This window comes from Marmota marmota, unplaced genomic scaffold (genome assembly GCF_001458135.2).
Source record: "Marmota marmota marmota unplaced genomic scaffold, marMar, whole genome shotgun sequence".
In the NCBI taxonomy this organism is placed as follows: domain Eukaryota; kingdom Metazoa; phylum Chordata; class Mammalia; order Rodentia; family Sciuridae; genus Marmota; species Marmota marmota.
The window spans coordinates 33281971-33295555 of NW_026000016.1; the positions used below are offsets into that span (position 1 = coordinate 33281971).

Sequence of the window (13585 nt, forward strand, 5' to 3'; positions counted from 1 at the left end):
ATGTAGTATGGAGGCTCTTTCTTCCTTCCATCAAAAACAAGCCAGATGGCAAGTGGATTCTGGAAAAGGGGACGGGGGACGTCACGAGGGAGAGAAGATACTTACGCGGTGCACGAGAGCGAGTGGGCCTGGACGTCTCTCTCTTCTCTCTCTCTCTCTCTCTCTCTCTCTCTCTCTCTCTTTGCCGGCTGAGAGAGGAAAACACGCGCGCGCACACACGGTGATATCTTGCGGGTGATGAATATGATAATTGGACAAGGGACGGTGAGTCTGTGCGAGAGCGAGCGAGCGGGCGAGTGGGAGAGGGAGAGGGGAGAGAGAGGGAGGGCGGGGAGGGGAGAGGAGAGCTGGAGAGAAGGGGCGAGGGGGGAGAGGAGTGGAAAGAAGCGGAGAAAAAAGAAAATGAGAGGAGAAAAGGGAAGAGGAGAAAGCAGGAGACGAGAAGAGGAGAGAAGAAAGCAGAAGAGAAGAGAGAGAAGAGGGAAGAAGAGAAGAGGAGCGAAGCAGAGAGGGAGCAGGCGGACCCGGCGAGAGCTCTTTTGCGCCGCTCTGCTTTCCCCGGCTGCAATGGTGTATTATTTCAGAGCGCTCCCTCAGCTGAGGGCTCCGCTCCACAACAAGATTTACTTTAAGACACAGCTGAAGGAAACAGGAAGACTGCACGTCACAGTCTGACTGACGTACCCGGCCCCAGCACCCAATCGCGAGGCGCCTTCGGATTCAAGGGGGGATAGCGAGGCAAGAGAACTTGGGAGGAAAAAAAAATATATATATATATATATATATATATATACTGTCTCTTATANGGGGGGGGGGGGGGGGGGGGGGGGGGGGGGGGGGGGGGGGGGGGGGGGGGGGGGGGGGGGGGGGGGGGGGGGGGGGGGGGGGGGGGGGGGGGGGGGGGGGGGGGGGGGGGGGGGGGGGGGGGGGGGGGGGGGGGGGGGGGGGGGGGGGGGGGGGGGGGGGGGGGGGGGGGGGGGGGGGGGGGGGGGGGGGGGGGGGGGGGGGGGGGGGGGGGGGGGGGGGGGGGGGGGGGGGGGGGGGGGGGGGGGGGGGGGGGGGGGGGGGGGGGGGGGGGGGGGGGGGGGGGGGGGGGGGGGGGGGGGGGGGGGGGGGGGGGGGGGGGGGGGGGGGGGGGGGGGGGGGGGGGGGGGGGGGGGGGGGGGGGGGGGGGGGGGGGGGGGGGGGGGGGGGGGGGGGGGGGGGGGGGGGGGGGGGGGGGGGGGGGGGGGGGGGGGGGGGGGGGGGGGGGGGGGGGGGGGGGGGGGGGGGGGGGGGGGGGGGGGGGGGGGGGGGGGGGGGGGGGGGGGGGGGGGGGGGGGGGGGGGGGGGGGGGGGGGGGGGGGGGGGGGGGGGGGGGGGGGGGGGGGGGGGGGGGGGGGGGGGGGGGGGGGGGGGGGGGGGGGGGGGGGGGGGGGGGGGGGGGGGGGGGGGGGGGGGGGGGGGGGGGGGGGGGGGGGGGGGGGGGGGGGGGGGGGGGGGGGGGGGGGGGGGGGGGGGGGGGGGGGGGGGGGGGGGGGGGGGGGGGGGGGGGGGGGGGGGGGGGGGGGGGGGGGGGGGGGGGGGGGGGGGGGGGGGGGGGGGGGGGGGGGGGGGGGGGGGGGGGGGGGGGGGGGGGGGGGGGGGGGGGGGGGGGGGGGGGGGGGGGGGGGGGGGGGGGGGGGGGGGGGGGGGGGGGGGGGGGGGGGGGGGGGGGGGGGGGGGGGGGGGGGGGGGGGGGGGGGGGGGGGGGGGGGGGGGGGGGGGGGGGGGGGGGGGGGGGGGGGGGGGGGGGGGGGGGGGGGGGGGGGGGGGGGGGGGGGGGGGGGGGGGGGGGGGGGGGGGGGGGGGGGGGGGGGGGGGGGGGGGGGGGGGGGGGGGGGGGGGGGGGGGGGGGGGGGGGGGGGGGGGGGGGGGGGGGGGGGGGGGGGGGGGGGGGGGGGGGGGGGGGGGGGGGGGGGGGGGGGGGGGGGGGGGGGGGGGGGGGGGGGGGGGGGGGGGGGGGGGGGGGGGGGGGGGGGGGGGGGGGGGGGGGGGGGGGGGGGGGGGGGGGGGGGGGGGGGGGGGGGGGGGGGGGGGGGGGGGGGGGGGGGGGGGGGGGGGGGGGGGGGGGGGGGGGGGGGGGGGGGGGGGGGGGGGGGGGGGGGGGGGGGGGGGGGGGGGGGGGGGGGGGGGGGGGGGGGGGGGGGGGGGGGGGGGGGGGGGGGGGGGGGGGGGGGGGGGGGGGGGGGGGGGGGGGGGGGGGGGGGGGGGGGGGGGGGGGGGGGGGGGGGGGGGGGGGGGGGGGGGGGGGGGGGGGGAGAAAGTGAAATGCCACAAGATCAGTAGCAAGTAGCAGCTGCAGCGTTTCTCTCTTGGGAACCCCATTGCTTAGAAGCCTCCGAGTGATGTTTGTTTAACCAACAGCTTTCAAAATAAACAAGAGAAATCACTCCAAATAAGTTGAAATATAACCCTTACAAGAATTTAGACTCATAGGTGCTGAGAGAAAAAATAATCATAATTTTTAAAATAAAATAAAGCCCCCACCTCCAAATAAGAATCTTGCCTTTTACCTAAAGGAGTGCAGTTGTCATAAAAGTATAGATTCATTGGAAGGAATCATTACAATAAGGTGACCTCGAAGAAAATCACCGGTCCCCCACAAACACACCCGCGGGGAAGAGGAGTTGTCAGTGATTTAAGGGTCACACGACTACTTGATTTTATGGAAGTGGGTGAAAACGATCAAAGGAAGGTACATTCCCTGCCCTGAAGTAATAAGGAGTAGGCTGGAAGCTCTTTGCCGCCAACCCTGGCTTTGCCTCAGGCACCGAACTTTCCAATATCAAGATATTAACAGATGGTCGTGAGCACATGGAGGGCTGTTACTTACATAATCCAGCCACTTCGCCCGGCCGCGCTGAGCCGGGCTAGGCGCCCGCCAGGCCGCGTGCGAACCTTCCGAGGGGTGCTCTTGCTCCCCGAAATAACTTGCCTTTCTCCAACCCCACCAAGCTCTTTGAGGGCTACGATTTGGAAAGGCTGTGGTTTCAGTAAAAGACACACATCGATCTGCTTGTGCTTTATCTTCTTCAACCCATAATAGTGAAAAAGCTGGAGACCCAAGGTCAGAGAGAAGAGGAGGGGACGCCTTCGGGGAGAACCCGGTGCTAGCTCTCTCCGTATCTGGTGCTGTCAGGAGGTGGAATTCACCCAATTTACAGTCCCTCCACACACACACACCACCCCCACAACCACCACTGGTTCAGATCAGCACATCTTTCGCTGTCACCGAAATACAAAGGCAGGCTCGGGCCGCAGCGGAGCGGGAGTGGGGTGGGGTGAGGGTGTGAGTGCGAGGGGACGCCTTTGCACGCGGGGGCGCAGTGGGCAAAGTTACGCAAAACCTCCGGGTACCGCTACCCTTCCGAGTTGGTGCAGGTTTTTAAGCGCTCGTTCCGGCTTTCGGGGAGTTTCTTTCAGCTGTGTGGCCGCCTGCTGCCTTCACGCCCTCAGTCACCTCCCGAGAGGCCCGGTCCCTCCTGGGGTGCCTGTGTACCTCCGCCTGTGTGCCGGGGGGAGGGGGGACACGTGTGTGTGTTTGCCAAGCCTCCTCCCCGATGGCGACTCGGGGCTGCCAGAACCTGCGAGGATTACGCCTGCGATTGTTGGAAAAGTTTCGGGATGGGCGGGAAGGCTCCTCTCCTGGCGGGAGCGGTGCTTCTCGCTCGGGGCTTCCTCCTGGTGTCCCCCTCCCTCCTCGCCCGCCTTTCCTCGCCGCGGCCCCGCACTAGGTGTTGCGGCCTCAGGGACCGAGAAAGCGAGCGCGAGATGCTGCTGCCGTGGAGGCGGCGCGATCCCTGCGGAGGGCGAGTCCTGTGGCCCGCGCGGCCCGTGGGGGTCCACACCGCCCTGCCCGCTCGCCTCGCCTGTCCCCGCCAGGTTCCCGCGGCCTTTGCCTCTTCCTAGACCGCCGCAGGGAAAGCCGCCGGGCTCCATTCGCCCGGGCTCGGCGCGCGCCGGGGCACAGAGGGCAGCCACCTGCTCCCGGTGCGCTACTGAGCCAGGGGAGCGTCGGCCGCGGTCGGGGAACGTCGGCCGCAGCCTGGCCCGCGCTGTCCCCACCGTCTCCCTCCCCGCCGGCTGCCTGTTGCTGCAGGGGCCGTCGTGGTGGTGGCGCGCCACACGGGGGGGAAGTGCTCGACCTGAGAAGAGGGGCTAGCTCTAGGGACCGCAGGAGGGGCGGGGACACAGATCTTCCCTTGGCCCACCGTCCTCCTTTTGTCGATGAATCTAAGGATGTTTGGCCGTAACTCTCATCTTCCCTTTCTTTGGTCTTTCGGGTCAAGGGCGAGAATTCCGAGGAGGTGCTCTGTTTTCTGGGGCTTGGGTGATAGGGCTTAAGTTACCCATGCTGTCTATCTTACAAAGCTTTTATTCAGGATGAGGAGCCAGGTAGAAATAAATAGGCATAGGCCAGAACAGCGAGGGGTAAGAGAAGGAAGCTAGCTCCCAGTTTGGATTTATTCAGGGAGAGAGTAACTCTGGAAAGTTGCATTTTGTTTAAATTAGAGCAAGACCAAGTTGAAAGCCAGATTTCTATAATTTTTCTGGTAATATTTCTTTTATGAAGTATCTAAGTGTCTGTTTGTCATCATTTTGAGATCAAAAGGAAAAATCCATATGCTGCATAGTTCTTCGAAATTGCTATTTAAATATGTTTTAAATGTTTTATCCAATGAGGAGTAGACTGCTCAGAGGCAAGTCTGGCGACAGGGATAGCTGGAGAGCTGGATGGTTTGATGTGGAGCAGTGGTTCCAAAGACCTGCTAACCATCAGAATCACCACGGGAGCTTTAAGAAAATAAAATAAAATAGATTTCTGAGCCCAGGTAGAAGATAAGCAGAAGGACCTGCAAATCTGGTAGTCACACTATGTCCCCAATTACTGCTCAGCAGTTATTGACTGTGACCTTGGGTGTGTTAACCTGAGCCTCAGTTTTCCTTATCTGTAAAATGGGGATAATAGCCAAATCATAGTTATTGAGAGACTTCTTTTTACACAAGAAAAATTGTTCAGCCCATGATTGGTGTTCAAGATAAGGAAACTATTCTGTTCACAAATGTGTGCACATATGCTTGTATTGACCTTCCTCTACCCTCAAAGTTTTCTTGAGGCCAAGTGGACTTAAATGTTCACATTTTAGCTTATGCATTGTTACTACCTGGAGCATTTCATATGCATACCCTGAACAAAGACCTTTTAGACCAAAAATAAATAAATTAGAACTGGTGCATGTTTGGAAGCTAGGCCTTGTGCTCCCAGACCTAGAACTCTCCATCAGGCCCACTTGAAGACAAGGGGCATTTACTAATCTGAAATCTGCTTTTATTCCCCTTCCCTGTCTCTCTCTCTCTTTTTTTTTCTTTTCTATTTTTGAGCCTTTTACATCTTCTACTTCATAGATGGCAGAACTTTCCTATAGAAGCTGCTGATCAGACCCATGAAACCACAGGACAAAAAGTTCTATTCCAGAAGGAACAACAAGCAGGGAGAAAAAAGTCAATATTCCTAGGTAAAATAAAACCAAATGTATATCATACATCAGATGTTTTACATGTTTGAATCCATACCTCCCCCAATGCATGTAAAATAAAATAAAAAAATTCTTCACAAAATTATGTTCAAATCAATGAATAGGAGCACCCCCAAAGGTAATGCAGGGAGAGCCAGCCAAAGACAGCTGTGAGCAGGGAAAGGAAGGCAGGAAGGTGCCATGCCTGGCTGAGACTTTTGCAGCAGGGTGAGTGGAAGAGAGCCAAGGAAATGGAATGGGCTAAACCAGCAGAGACAGATCAAGGAGGCTGACCATTATAGAAGTGGAGGTGGCTGTCAGTGACTAATTCAGCATCCCAAGGAATGTGTTTTGCTTGTGCACTCAGAAAACTTGAGAGAAAGTAATTGTATATTCCTGGGGAGGGGATCAAGAAGGGATTGCCAGCTTGGGGCACCTATAAACACCCCCTCCCTTCCCGGTGAGTGAACCTCAGGGCTGGGGATGGAGCACTATACTCCCAGAAGGGGAAGAAATAGGAGCTTCTCCCTCCCCTCAATGCCTATCTTGAAATGCTGGTGGGTGACTTTGGACAAGTGTGGAAGGTTCCTGCTCTCTTGACTAATCTCTGTGTTCAGGTGGGAAATGTCTGTGACTCTAAGCAACAAAACAAAGGAAACTCAAGACAACTAGAGAGGAACACATGTATCTGGGAATAGGCTGGAGCAGATGAGTGGCAGTCTCTGTCTTCTCCTTTACAAGCACCATCCTGGTGGGAGGAGCACATTTGCCCACACTTGGGGGTAGGCAGGGGATAGAAGCCAGTGGGAAGATTGGGGTGGAGAATCTGGATGAGCATGACTGGGTGGGGAGTGACTGTAGGGGGTGGGTGGCAGAATGGGGGAAATGTGTGGAGGGTGGAAGGAGCTGCCTGGTTGGGGAGCATACAGCTGGGGTGGGCAGAACAGGGGTGCTTTGCAGAGCCTATGTGGGTGGGCTGGATTGATGGAGAGAGAGGGGAGGTGAGACGGGGTGGGGCGGGGTACAGAGGAGTCAGGAGAGTAGAGGTTTGGTGTGGAGTCCCCTTAGCTCCAGGCAAGGCTGCGGGGTGTGGAAGTATCTTTTGGGGGGCAATTGGAGAGACCAAAAACAAGGGGAGATGGGAAGCTAAATTTAGCCACTGTTCCAGCCAGGGTGAAGGGCGTCTTGGCTTCCTCTAGCCCAGACTTTTGAAGTTGCTCGCTAATTCCCGGTTGGCTAAAAGGACTTGGAACCCACAGATCCATGGTGGTCACATCGTATGAGGACAGACATTCCAGGCTCTTTCCTGGGGACTGCTGGGTGCGCCTGTGTGTAGGGGGTTATGCTGGTAAAACAGTCCTACGGGTACCAGCCTCCCTCTCAGTGGGCCTGGCTCTGCTTGTGGGGGTGTCCCTCCTGCAGAGCCACCTCAGTGTCCCTTAGGCCCCTTCCTCCTTCCTCTCAGCTTCTCCCCCTCCATTCCCACCTGAGGCCCAGTGTTGATACCTTCCCTAGGTCCTGACCTTTTCCCTCCCTGATCAAGTGGGAGAGTTCCCCTCTTTCTCTCCTCAATACTGATCATCGGGTAATGAGTCTATAAAGAGCAGGAGAAGGTACATAACCCAAAGGGACTCAAACAAAATGGAGTCATTCCATTCACTAGATCGTTTCTGTTTGCAAGACCTTGCTAACTGGTGGTAGTTGGTGGCCCTGCTGAGAGAGCAGAGTGACTGGATGATTTTGATGCAGACCCACCACCAGCAGCTATTAGCTGTGTTTGATTTGATCAGATTTCTGAAATCTGAATGAGGAACTGTGTTCCAGAAGATTCTGGATGAGGGGCAGAAGTGTCAACATCCCCTTCTCCTGTCATATTTCACAGTGATCTTCCAGCAAAAACACCACAAGGAGGCAACAGGCATTGTAATAATGAGCGATGATAGATCCTTCCAGCATTTACTGAACACTTCCTCTATGCCAGATGCCTGGTACTCTATACTTCAATTTTCTTCATTCTACAGTGTCGTAGATTATAAAACAAGCCATTAATTTAAAGATGGACTTTGGGAGAAAAGGGAGACATGCTGACCTCAAATGCACAATTGATTGTTAAGTCATACTGATTTCAAGAACATGATAAACACGAGAAAAAAGTGAATCTTAGAATTGAGGAAATAAGCATATTTTATGTAATTCTCCCAACAGCCTGGAAAAAGGATTATCCCAACTGTATGAATAAGTCTCATTTCCAGTCTCCAGATGTTCAAGGCCACCAAGCCAGTAAGTAGCAGAGCCAACAGTGGAACCCAGGTCAGCCTGTGGTCTGGGCTGGAAGTTTCTGCTAGGCCACAGAGTCCCCGCAGGAATTGGGTGTGATCAGCGCCCCCACCCCACCCCCCTTTTTTTTCTTTTTTCTCTTTTTAAATACCTCTGGTTTTTGTCGTGACCCTTCTACCATCAACACCTTCACCCCCTAAAGCTAGGGACATTTCCTTGAGGAGCAGGAGTCATTCAATGGAGGAAAAGGTACAAAATAGTCAAATTACGTTTTTTTTTTCAGATTCAAAAAAAGTCTGTAAAGGGTAAAAACTGTGCATGCCAGGTTTTGCTGTTCACCGCAGGAAGTCAACGAATTCAAGGATCTCTGTACTGCTGAAAATAGAATTGTAAAAAAAAAAATAATAAAAAGTGTGGGGGGGGAGAGAGAGCAAACGAAACTAATCCTATTAAACGTGGTAGCATGTTTTTGTGGCACGCAGGGAGAGATTAAGCACAGGAAAGGGGATAAGTACTGCTTCAGTTTCACTAAACTAATGTGACAACTTGTCATTGGAGATCTTTACAGCTTGTTAGTAGATGAGTAGCTGATTCAGAAGTGTTTTCTATCATTCCCTTTGTGTCCCCCATGAGTCTTTTTTTTTTTTTTTTAAGTTTTCTTTCTTTTCCTGTTTCTTTCTTCCCCATGCTGGCTCCATTTTGTTTTTTAATCCTTAGTGTCTCCTTCAAGTCAAAACATTTAGCTGGCTCTAATCAAGATTTGGTTTTGAAGATGCCCCTTGACCTTGGGCTGCCCAGAGAAGCCCCTGAGAAGTTGGCTCTCCATCCCCAATCTGGGCACTGTCCTGGCTTGAGAAACTGAGTTCTTTGGGGAAAACTCTCATTTCAAATTTCTTTTTTTTTCTATTCTTTTTTTTTTCTCTCTCTCTTTTGCCTTCCATTTCCATGCCTTGATCCTTTTAACCTGTCTGTTCCTCCTTCTTTCTGTTTTTTTTTTTCTCCAACTTCTTTCCCTCTTGTTACTTATTTCCCTCCCATCTTCTTTTGACTAGATGACAATGATGACGATGATGATGCTTTGTTCTCCGGATGGAATCCATAGCTTTGTTCATGCTAAGCACCAGCCTCTACCCTGTTGAGAGCCATAGCCCAGTCAGAATGACGCCTGGCATATTGCCAGAGGGAATGGTTGAAAGGTGATTCCAGGGAACCATTGAGATGATGATTTGAGTTAAGCTGTATATAATTGCTGGGATGCTGGATTGATTGAGTTGTATATGGACCCTGCTCCAGGAATAGGGCGGCTCCGGGTATCTAACTAGGGCGCCCGCTACTTTGGAGGTCCCCTGCAGTTCTTCCCGGGGTTGGGGAGATTGGGCACGCGGAGCCCGGTGGAAGGTGTGTATTCCCGAGTAGTGTGTGTGCAGTGCCGGTGAGAGTTGGGGAATAAAGAATTGCTGTTTGAACCTACAAGGCTTTGTGGCGGCTCGATTATTTGTGCCCAGCCAGACTGCAGCACTACCCCTGAACTACATCACCAGACTTGCTTTCTTAGAATTCATTTCCCCTCCTTCGTGTTTTTCCAAAACCCCCCCAACCCCTGCTTTCCTTCAAATATGACAGTGAAATTCATAGAGAAAGATTATGAATGCTTGAAGGTTTCCACATTGAAGAAACTCCTGTTAAAGGGGGCCCTGGTGAGAGGATAGGGTCAGGGGTCCATTACTGACCCCAGCAATGAAGGAAAGGCTGCTCTCCGTTGAGAGGAAGCAAGGATTGTCATTGTCTTTCCAAAACAGGTGTCGAGAGCTTGCTTGGAAATGTGGCTGGCTGTCCCTCTCTCTGTGGCTTTGGCGTCCCTCTCACCCACGAACCCCTCCCCCCTGCAACTTTCCCCACTGGCTTACCACCAGAGATGTTGAGTCAATGGAAAAACAACATTCGCCAACATTAAAGGGAGACTGTTTGGAAAAGGAAGGCCCTGCTGAGGCGCAGAGGAAGCCTGTGCATTAACACGGGCCACCTCTTATCTGGGGCAACTGGGCCTGAGCTGCCTGGGCTGATTCTCTGCCTTTGCCAAGAGGTCTTCAGCAGACAGGCTGCCTTGCAGAGTCAGGGGCTGATTCTTATGGGCATCACCAGGACTCTTAGAGACAAAAGGTCATTGCTTTTTTTTTTTTTTCTCAGAGACTGAAATCCTGGAGCAAGAAGCAAAGCTTTTCAGAGGACATACTTCTGTAGGCCCACATCTCTACTCACTGTGGAGCTGGCTCCTCCCATTCCCTGTGTGTTGCCAACTCCTAAGCACTGTGGGCACTGGCCATTCTGACCTGAATGTGAATTGTAGGGAGGGACAAGCTAAAGCAACCCAAAGGAAAAGCAGAAAGAGGCATGTGAGTAGGTTGCCCCTGGCTCTAAACTGCTTCTGTTAAGTCTTGAGCCAGCTCCTGATGGAAAGATAAGGTAAATCCCTAATCAGTCAATAATTAACTGTAGCTCCATTAGTGGCCCAGTCAGCCAAATCCCGCTGACACCTTCAGAACCTTGCTTCAGTGGGAAGGGTCAGCAGAACCTTCTGAGAACCAGGCCCGTCTACTCGGCCCTCTACAGACCCACTCAAGGGGTAAAAGGGGTAAAGTTATGCCTTGTCTGCCAGTGAAATCTTTTCTCAGGTTAAGTCCTCAGGGTAACTTCTGGAAATTTCCCATTTGGAAATCTCAGCTGTGTGTGTAACACAGAACAGCTTAGATACCTTGTTCTGGTTCTGGAGCACTTTGAATCAAATCCCAGATGTGTTCTGACTGTTGCAACCTTATTCTTCTTCCAGCCCCAACTCATCTCAGTTTGTGGTTTATTCCCAGTGTCCCTAGACATTCCGGTCCCCTGTTTTCGTCAGTGTATGACAAAAGCAAACATGGCTTTTGATGTAATAAGCAACTCCACAGCCCCACCAATGCATGACAATAATTTTTGAATTTTAAATCTGTAAGAAATTAAAAGATTAATATATATTTGATTTGGCAGTTGATGAATCAAGGTTATTTTTACTTCCTGTAGAAGCAAATTTGGGGGAAGGTAGACTTCATATTTTTACTTTAAATTTTTGTGTTTTGTTTTTCTTTGCCTTGTTGTTCTATGTGGCATTTTTTTTTTTTTTTTTTTTATCATAAGCAGTAGTCAAATATACCAATCTGGTTTGAATTTTTCCTGAGGTCAAGTTATAGGTCATGAACACTGTCAATCAATGAACTTTGCTTCTAATTTTAACTGTTAAGCCACTTGGAAAAATGCACTTTTAGATACTGGAAGAATGGGGTACAAGAATGTGGTTTGATGTGAGTCCATTTCTGTCAGAAGAAAAATGACAAAAATCTTAGGTTTGGTGGCTGGACCCCCAGTCGTGATATTCCTGTGATAGAGCATGTAGCTCCTCTTCTGTTGGTTCTGGGTCTCAGCCTCTGTAATCACCAATACATCATTGTTCTCTCCTCAGAAAGCCCAGTAGTCTGGGTGCTCAATTAATCTTTGGCTGCTTGGGGGAATTGCCAATGAGTGAAAATTCTGCCAATGATCTGTGACACCCTTTTGAACAAACATGAATTGAATGACATTTATTTCCCCCTCCCCCCCCAAATCATCCATCTGTCCTTTCTTATGCAACTTTTAAGTTCCAAAAGGGTAGAAAGCAAGCTTTCTTTCAATCACACATTTGGCTTAAGAAGACAATCTATACATCAGACAATATATAATCTACTGTAGCCTTGTAAGTATGTCTAAATATTCATCAGCCCAAACCAACATACTAAATATAAAATAAATTCAATTCGGCTTTCCTTTTTCTGTGTTCAATTCAAACTTTTTGCTTTTATGAAGGCAGTCAGTAAAAGATCAGAGTCAATGTTGGTCTATGCTTTTTAATCACTTTGGGATGCAAGAGGCGTGAGAAAGTAAGGGAGAAACAGTGAAAAAAAATTACAAACTAGTCATTATTGAATCTGTCAGCTAAAAAAATCTAGTTTCTAGTGTTCTCAGTTTTTATATTAATTCTGATTCTTTTAAAACATTAAAAAGTATTTCGCTTACAATGGTGGCATCAGGTAAAGCAGAGACCCTACACTAAGTTGTCTTTGAGATCCTGTTGTTTGGATATTAAAATGAGATTTTTTTTAAAAATGGAACCGGAATCTATTTTTCAATAGGTCAAAAGGCATTCATAATTATACTAATAATTTTGGAGTGTCATGCTAATGAGGATGAGAAAATGTAGGTCTTGACATTGCCTTGTTTAGTTGCATTCACCCTGGGGGAAAAAAAAAGATGTTGTTTACCCCTCGAGAATTTCTTAAGGAAAAGAAAAATCAATCTCCATCAATGAGCAATATTTTTCTCCCCAAGGGATATTGATTTGAACATTGACTTCACAATGGGTGAGTTATTTCCCTAAGACCCCCTGTTGTGAATTGTGAGATGACATGTCATTTATGAGCCAATAAACATGTTGTTTCTAGTATAGTCATCTCATCAGGGAGATTCCAACTTTGGAATAGTGGTTGCTTTCAAAAATTTCACCTTCGGTACATTTGTGTTAATTATCCCTACGGAATATGTCCTAAATTTAAAAAAGCATCATCTCTCACCATTCTGCCTTTTTAAATAAGGTGGAGGCTTTACAGTGCTTCTGAGGGAGAAGCAGGTGGCAGAGAACAAATTCCCTTTTCTGCTTCATCCTGGACTTCACGTCCTCTTGGCTTGTGCCTAGGTCCATGACTCATGTGTTGTCTTCATGATTGCCCTCTCTCTTTATATAATGGCATAATTTGGGTATTTTTAATTTTGAAAATAACCCAAATTTTTAATTTACCAGAGAAACCACTATGAAAAGGAACCTTGTGGCAGGTGGAGATATGGGAAACAACAGGGAAGGAGGTAGTCTTGTTAATAGGAGTGATGGTTCTCTAAACTTATCTGTTATCTATTTAGATTTGTGTATGTTTTGTTTTCTTAATGCATTATCTTAAAAGGTACATTTGGGCTTGTTCATTCATCAATTTATTCTTCAAAATATTAATCTATACCCTGATCATGTATCAAATATGAATCTCAACATTTGTGATACCAAGCTAAGTAAGAACCATCTGAGATGCTCATAGTGTGGGAAAGAAATCAAGCAGTCCTGCTACAAACACAGGTTGACACAAAATGCTTTAGGAGTCCTGAGTGTTATTTTCATGTAAGCTTTGAGAAACAAGAAGCCTTTGAGGAGAAGCTGGGCAAATGCCTGCCCACACCATGGATTTATGAGAGGAACAGATTTGAGTTTATGTCCGTGCTACATGATGAGAAAGATCTCATGCAAGTCACTGTACCTCTCTGAGCCTTGTGAGTAAATCTAGGGTGGTTGCTGTACCTCTCTGAGCCTTGGTGTCCTTGTGTGTAAATTGGGGACGGTCACAATACCTACCTCAAGAGATTGCTGTGAAGGTTAAATAAGAATGCATGCATGTGTGTTAGTCAGCTTTCCATTGCTGTGACCAAAATCCTAACCGTAACAACTAGCAGGAGTAAATTTTTGTTTTGGACTCACAATTTCAGAGTTTCAGTCTATGGTCCGTTGATTCCATTAGTTTGGGCTGCCGTGAGGCAAAACATCATGGTGGAAGAACATGGTAAAGGAAAGCAGCTTAGTTCATGATATCTACAAAGATGGGGATGGGGAAGGTGGTCAAGAAGGGCCAGGGACAAAATACAATCTCCAAGGGCACACCCTCAGT

The 13585-nt window shown here is 52.1% G+C and overlaps 1 protein-coding gene across 3 annotated transcripts in view; it reads right to left on the reverse strand.

Moving 5' to 3' along the window:
• Prox1 (prospero homeobox 1) overlaps positions 1-3379 on the reverse strand; it is a 60733-nt gene extending 57354 nt beyond the window's left edge. The window contains exon 1 of one of the 3 annotated variants that reach the window (XM_048809397.1): positions 2855-3379. The gene's annotated coding sequence lies outside the window, so the exon portion shown is untranslated. Of the gene's footprint in view, positions 1-105; positions 754-2854 lie in introns of those variants that run through there. The other 2 variants (XM_048809395.1, XM_015483650.2) reach the window with 2 other exon arrangements.
• Positions 3380-13585: the final 10206 nt, after the last annotated feature.